This window comes from Acomys russatus, chromosome 14 (genome assembly GCF_903995435.1).
Source record: "Acomys russatus chromosome 14, mAcoRus1.1, whole genome shotgun sequence".
NCBI classification, from domain to species: domain Eukaryota; kingdom Metazoa; phylum Chordata; class Mammalia; order Rodentia; family Muridae; genus Acomys; species Acomys russatus.
Window position 1 is genome coordinate 53,379,035 of NC_067150.1, and position 7,905 is coordinate 53,386,939.

Genomic DNA, 7,905 nt, shown 5'->3' on the forward strand with positions numbered 1-7,905 from the left:
ATTGCCACCTCTACCGCACAGCAATCTCTGAGGTGGATAAGGGGGAAAAGATAGAGCCCAGACTCTAGCCTGCAGCTGCCTCAATCCCAAGTGGCCGTGCTAAGTCTCTCCTGGCCCTGGGCTTGGATTCTACCGAGGCATCCAGCCCTTCTGGCTGGTGGGAGTAGGGTAGAAGAACAGCAAGCCTCTTGTGTGTCTCATGCAATACCCAGGATTGCGTTAGGAGCAAAGAGCCTAGCATCCTCATACAGCTGAAAGATCGAAAATCCCGAAAAACAGAAAGTACATTCTCCTGTCAGGGCTCTGTCTGCAAAGGCTGTTTGGCAGAATTAACCGAGCATCGGGGGTTAATGCCAACTAAACAAGACTTCAGCCAACGTGAGGGTGGCAAGTGACAGACACTCTGGGCCCAGGGCAGAGGTAGCTCTGTTTGCCATCTGCCATGCTCTCTGGCCTTTTGGACAGGCACAACAGGGTGCCACCTCGTGTGCCCAGTGCATGCCAAGAAGCAGGAAATGATGGCAGATGCTCAAGACAGCCCTGGGACAGGGTGGCAGGGCACAGCTTTGGGTAGAGTCTTTAAACTGGTACTTGCTATGATGAGACAACTGGGAGAGCAGGATCTGAGCAGCTAGCTTGGACTCCAGATCTGAGCAGCCAGCTTTTGCCCTAGAAGCCAAGGACAGGGCCCTGGAGGGCAATCACCAAATCCATGAGGCTGAGCAGAAAAGAGCCTTCTCCATTCAATTCCAGCTCCCACTTTCCAGATGGGGAGTCTGAGTCTCATCCAGTGCCCTTAAGCACCAAAAGAGAAGCTACAATTGTGTGGCCTGCTCTGTAGCGAGCACATTTTGGGTTCTTTAAAAACCCGGTTCTGTTACGTGAACACGTTTTTGTAATACCAGGTGTGGGATATTGGGCTGCTTTAGAATGTCCACAGCAGCTAAATACGATGTGTCTCATGCTCTGGCAGGGGCATGATTTTGGCAGCTGAGGATAGTTTATGTTTGGAATTCTGGAGACTCTTAAAAATGCCAGAGCCCCAGAAAGAGGGTAGAAAGTCTCTCCAAAGAGGAGGCTGCTGCTCCCCCTGTTGCTGCGGTTTGTCAAATGGTCATACACAAAGAGACCAATAGAAGAAAGTAGATATTTTGTTGGCGAGGACCAAATTTGCCCCAAGGAACTCAACACCCTTCATCAGCAGGAAGTAGTCTAAAGAGATCTCTGTCCCCTTCCTCTTCTAACCTTCTTTCTCTCCTATCTAGTGTTGGGGGGTTGGAAAGGGCTGAGGTGGAGAAGGCTGGTAGATATAAGAACCCAATGAAGTAGCCACAAAAAAAAAAAAAAAAAAAAAAAAAAAAAAAAATCCAGTTGCACTGCTTTTCAGTCCAGGCCCCTTTCCATCACCAATTATCTTTGTGTGTACAGGGGTGCACAAATGTGTGTGTGTGTGTGTGTGTGTGTATGTGTATGTGTATGTGTATGTGTGTATGCACACGTGCATGAGTGTGGTGGCCAGAGGTTAAGGTTAGGTGTCTCCTTCAATCACCCTCAACCTTTTATATTGTGACAGGGTCTCTTAGGGAACTTGGAGCTTTTTAATTTCACTGGCCAACAAACTCCAAGGGTCTTCCTGTCTTTGCCTCCCCAACACTGTGATTGCAAGTGTATATTACCATGCCTGACTTTTTAATAAGTTTTTAAAAAATATTTATTTATTTATTTATTTATTATTTATATAATATTGTGCCCGCATGTGTGCCTGCATTTCAGAAGAGGACGCCAGATCACATTATAGATGGTTGTGAGCCACAATGCAGTTACTGGGAATTGAACTCAGGACCTTTGGAAGGGCAGCCAGTGCTTTTAACCTCTGAGCCATCTCTCCAGGTCCCAGTGCCTGGATTTTTTAAAAAAAGGTTCTGGGGATCAAAATCAGCTCCTCAAGACTACACAGCAGACACTTGACCAGCTGTGCCATTTCCTCAGCCCCAGAAAATTCATGGCTTCCCTAAGAGGCACAGGGAATGGATCACAATGTAGAATGTGGTTATAATAACAGTCCCAGCCACAGGAGTTGTTTCGTAGGTTAAGTGAGTGTCTACACTGTATAAGCCTCCCCCAGAAGTGGGATCCATCACTCCAACTCGCCCGCTACTCCCCTTTGTTGGTGCAGAATGACTAATTGATTTCTCATGTGTGGATGAAAAGCAGGCTTGGACTGCACATCGATCAGCTCACCATAGAAACTCCTGCCTTTGTATTAACCAAGAGAGAATGGATGCCCTGTGGCTAACTATATACACATATAAAACAAGCCATTTCCTATGTCCTGTCCTCCCAATAGGGACTGAGTAGGCAGGCAGCCGGGAAGGCCTTGCAAACGTACCAACCTTCTAAGTATGCTGGAGCATTGTCAATGCACAGTGGATGCTTCTAAGCCAAAGCAACAAGTCACAGACAGCTCCAGGTGTCTTCTTGTATCTTGGCTGCCTGTCCTGATGGCAGATGTGGCTCTGTGCCCTCAGACCAGGCGCTGCCTTTGCAGTCCAGTTCTAGCACGTTTCTGCTAGATGCCCTTGCTCTGGCTGAATTGGATTTAGAATCCTATCACCTGGCTGGCCTGTTCCTAATAAGGGCAGTCACTAGGAACAGCACAGCTCTGTTCTGTTTCCTTTACTGCTTAAAGCCACTTGATTGCTGTCAAGAGTAGCTCCTTTTAAATTGCACAATGACATTTTCTCCCTCAAAACAACCTCGAGGGCAGCGTTCAAGTACTTCCTTGGTATACCTCAAGTGCTCAATTCGGACCCGTTAGTCAACTGATTGACTGGCTGGCGGATCAACAGTTCACCCCACGAGCTCAGAATAGGACTCCAGGGCTGTCCCCAGAACAGTGGGCCTGGGCCTGGGGCTATAGGGTCTAGGAGGAAGCAAATCCAAAGTCCCAAAGCTCTTATCCCAGACACTGGGCCTCTTTCATGTCTGCCAATGGGCATGAGAGGCTAGCGGGATAAGAGTTTCTAGGAACTATGCAGTCTCAGCTTCCTGGCTTGGCTTCCCTGTTGCCGTAGGTGCTCTGGGATTCCGGATGCAGGCTAACAAGCTCAGCTTTGTGTGGGTTCTGGGAACTCACACCCAGGTCCTCATGCTCACTGAACTATCTCCCCCTCTCTCTGTTGTTTGTTCTTTGAGATGGGAGGGGGAGGGGAATGTCTCGCTTTGTACACCAGGCTAGCCTGAAATTTACTATGTAGCTCAGGTGACTTTGAACTCAGCATCTTTTAGACTCAGCCCCATGAGAAACAACAGCATGGAGATCCGTTTCCTTGGGGGCACGTATGAATCTAAACTGTCTTGCAAAGAACCAGCTGGCCCCTGATCCATCAGTGCCAGAAAGCCCTCTCCTGTGAAAGCAGGCATTGCCTTGATGGATTCTGCCAGGCAGGGCCTGTGGCCAGCTCTTCAATCGATACTGCTCGGCAGAGGCCTTCTGAGAGCATAGCAGAAGGAAAGAGAAAGGTCGTCTGCTTAATAAATGGACTTTTGCTACAGAGGGTCTGTCCTTTTCTTTCCTCCGTCCTCCCTCCCTCCCTCCCTCCCTCCCTCCCTCCCTCCCTCCACCTTCTGTCCCTCCCCCCATCCCTTTCTCCATCCCTTTCTCTTCCTCTCTTTCTCAGCTATGTGCCATTCTAGCTAGTCTTCTTTCTCCTCCCTTCCCTCTGCAACATACTAAAAGATAGTGTATAAGATATTCTTAACTCATTTTTTTTATTGCTAAAACCAATAGCTTTTGCCTAGTTACACCTTCCATAAATAGTTTTTGGAAGAAGATGGGGTATACAGTGGAGGATGGGTGGATGGGTGTGGGTGGGTGGATGGCAACAAACTAAGAATATGGTGCTTGAGCTTGCTTGCCTGTTCCTGTAAGGGACACTTTTCTTTATCTGGTTCCCTACAGTCATTAGGATGGGGCAGATGAAATGCCAACAAAGCCTTCTTAGTAACGCTGTTTTCTCTAAAATCCAGGTTTCCCCTCTATGCATGGACTAGGGGGGTGTCAGGCTATTGTGTGGCCCCGGTTGAACATCTCTGTCATTTACCTACACTCTCACGGGGATACAGATGGAGATGCCCTCTGTGACTTGCTATATTGGAGTTTCCATAGTCAGTGCTGAGACCCTGTCCTCTTACTCTGTTTTCCCCTCCTTTAACCCTTGGGGGAGCTGAGGTTTCTGTAGGATTGATCAACTGGCCCAAGGTGACAAGATGAATTAGTGTAGAGTCAGGGTGAAGTGGGACAAAGGGCACAGGTTTAACTGGGTCCAGGGCAGGGTTGTTTGGGCTAGAGCATACTGGGAGTCGTCTTTGGCTGGTAGGCAGGGAGGTACAGGATATCCCCATGATCAGAGTCTCCAAGGCCCCAAAATGTAAGCCCCCTCCCAGTCCTAACTAATTTCTGGTTTTATCTATAGAAAAAGGGAGGAGAGAGATAGATAGACAGGGACAGAGAGAGAGAGAGAGAGAGAGAGAGAGAGAGAGAGAGAGAGAGAGAGAGAGAGAAACAGAAACAGAAACAGAAACAGAAACAGAAACAGAAACAGAAACAGAGAGAGACAGAGAACTGTGTGTTCTAACAGAAGGCCTCCCCCTCCCCAGTCCTGGCGCGGGTCTTCATGGTGTAGCCAGCAGCCCAGGCTGCTAAATACGGAATGACTTTTCTGTACCATTACCAAATGGCTTCGTCTCCTTTCACCTCCTGTCTGGAGCCAACCCACAAAGGAAACAAGCAGAAAGCCAGCAGGGAGGCCTGAGAGCATTTAAAGAACAGCACATGAAACTGAACAGCCAACCATTATGTCTCATCCCTAGAGCGAGGAGTTGGGTGCTGTGAAAGAGCAAAAGGGGAGACATTGCACACTGAGAGAAAGGAACACACTCACAGAATCCTACTCTGAGAAGCGTGACCATCACAAAACGTTATTCTTCCCCCGCCCCCCACTCTACAGTTTCTTGGGCTTATAACTAGGTGAAGTCACACATGTACAAAACAAAACTCATACTATCCCCAAAACAGAGTAGGGACTACAGGTTAGGGATCTGTTACTGACCTTTGGAGGAGCTCTGAGGTGAGAGGTAGTCAACCTTCCCACTGCGGAGCAGTGGCCGCAAGGGTAGAGAGAAAGGGGGGCCGGGAACCTGGCTTTGGTCACAAAACTCAAGGCCTGGCACTAAGCCAGGACAGACAGATGGAAGAGAAGCCTCAAAAGCCACCCTGCCCAGGAAGCCAGGGACTGCCTCACAGGCCCCACTGTCATGTGGCTGGTTCAGACCTACGCTCGGGGGCTGTTGTAAAGGAAAGGCAGCGAAGCAAGAGGAGGAAAGCCACTGATGAGTGGTCACTGGGGGCGCTTGGACTTGTGGAACAGGGTGGGTGGGCAGGTGGGCCAGCTGCCACTATGCAGCTAGCAGCAGGTTTCATAAATGCCACTGCAGCCAATGTATCGCACCCGTTTGATGACATCACGGTCTCTGTAGTACAGTTTTGGTTCAAATACCTTCAAGTAGCGCACCTTGTGGCCAGAAGGAGTGAATGGCACCTCAAAGTTCATGGAAATGGGGGATCGCACCCATTTCTTCTTTTTATCGTTGGTGGGCAGTAGCTCAGTCTCTATACCAATCTGTGATTTCTTTGTGCCTGCCATGCATTTGGCCTTCCATACAATGGCGTTCTCGATGACCTTGTACTTGGCCTTCCCCTTCATGCAGGTCACCTGCACCCCACTTGTGTTCAATGGGGTTGGGATCCTCACCTCAATCTTCTGGGCCAGAAGTGGGAGCTTGAAGTTGGACTTGATGGCCACCTTGACCTCCAGTTTGGTGGGTCCCATTTCCGGCACCAACGGGGTCACAGGTGATAGGACTCTAAATTCAATTGAGCCGGAGCAAGGGCCTCTAGAAGAAACACCCTTGGTACTGTGGTATCTCATGGGTTCAAACTCTCCGTCAGGAGCAATGAGGTTGATGCTTTGCTCAGAGTCAACCTTGCTGAGCCGCACACACTGGTGGAAGGTGCAGTCATCGGTGGCAATCTACTGCTTCCCGCTCTTGCTTGTTTCATCTGCTGTGCTTTTCAAGGACAGTCTTGCCGTTCATTCTGAACTTGCACTTGGGTAACTCTTCATCACCCGGCCTGACACATGGGCACTCAGCACCTGCCCCTGTGGAGACATAGCAGGTTTCCACTCTCCAGAACATCTAGGAAGAGTTCATTACAGCGATGTGTGATGCCTTCCCACCGCCAGCCAATCTGTCGGGTCACCTGGCTGGTGATCTGGGCCTGTTCTTTTGTCTGATGCTGACTCCTGATGTCCTGCTGGGGGATGAAGGTTTTCCATGCACCTGCCTCTGAGTTCTGTGAGTAGGCAAAGTCCAGAATCTCTCTCATCCAGCAGCTCGTATATGAGCACAAACTTGTTCTTGATGTTTTCTTCACTGATCTTGCCAAAGGAGGCAGCCATGACATCGCACATCTTAAAGAGATATTCGAAGACCATGGCAACATTGGTGAGTGCTGCTAGCCAGATGTTGGACCTCTCAACATGGAAGAAGCTGGTGCTAATGATGTTTGTGACAGGGCTGTGCACCTGCTGCCTCGCATGAGTCACATTAACCCGAAAGGCATCCACGGCATCCCTTTCGATCTCATCTTTGTAGATCCCTGAGATGAGCCCCTCCCCCTCGTGATTATAGATGAATAAGCCTCTGATCATTGTGGCAGCTCAGTCTCTGTGACCCACTGCTCTGAGAACAGATCTGGAGTCAGCAGCCCCAACAAGGCCAGCCAGCTGGCCACTCTCGGACCCCAAGATGTCTGCCCACCCCCTCATACACATTACTCTTTCGCTGGCTCTCAGGAACTAGTGTGCCGAGTGTCTCATGCTTATGACTTGGCATCCAGGTAGCCAAGGATGCAACCAAAATATTAATAAACACCAAGGCCTGGACACCAGTTGTCAGAGTTGGCCCTGACCACAGCCCTGGTGCCAGGACTCCGGCTCCTTCTAGATCAGATGCTGATATGGGCTGGTGACTCTGGGGGACATCTGGATCTCCAGAAGGGTGGCTGCAGTGCTAGGGTGTGAAAGCATTGGCTTTACAACAGGGACTGACCATTTGACACCCAGGGTACATGCTCTGGTGTGCACCTAATGAACAGTAGGCATTGATAACAGCACCTCAAGGGTGAGGTGCAAAGGTCAGAGGGCTGAAGCAAGCTCCCTGAAGCATGGCTAGGCGATGAGGTACCTGCTTGGGAAGCAAAGGATGTTCAGAGCCATAGATTTGATTTCAGCCAGGAAACCTCCCTGCGGGGTTTTATCCAGAAGCTTAGAGAAAAGCTGAAACTCTCTGGCCAGCTTAACCAGGGATCTCAGAGCTGCTTCCCCCCCTCCCTCCCCAGGGAGCCCTGGATCTGACTGCAAACACCAGTGAAATTTCATCAGCCGTGCTCAGACCCGAGGCCTCCTCCACAACACACGGGGCAGCGTTGGAAGCAGGGCAGCCTTGCTCACAGAGGAAAGAGGATGGAATGTCCAGATTCTGCCAGGTGGAGGGACACAGGGTAGAGCATTTCAACGTGGCAGCAGGAAAGGCCTGGAGAGAATCAGACCAGTTGGCTGCTGATGGGTATTTATGGAACATTTGGCACGTGGCATGTTAGTGAGTATGAGGGGCAGCTGAGGTGGAGTGGAGAGACACAGCATTCTCTCTCAGCCTGTGCTGTTCCTGTACCACTGCTTGTCTCACTGTGCTGTTCCAAGTATTTTTTCTTAATCTTTTTATTTGTGTGTGGGGGGGGGGCGTGTGTGTACATGTCCATGTGCATGCACAAATGTGTGTGCG

The 7,905-nt window shown here is 49.9% G+C and overlaps 1 pseudogene; it reads right to left on the reverse strand.

Moving 5' to 3' along the window:
* Window positions 1-5,465: 5,465 nt before the first annotated feature.
* LOC127198062 (AP-2 complex subunit mu-like) lies at window positions 5,466-6,773 on the reverse strand (annotated as a pseudogene).
* Between the last annotated feature and the right edge of the window lie 1,132 nt (window positions 6,774-7,905).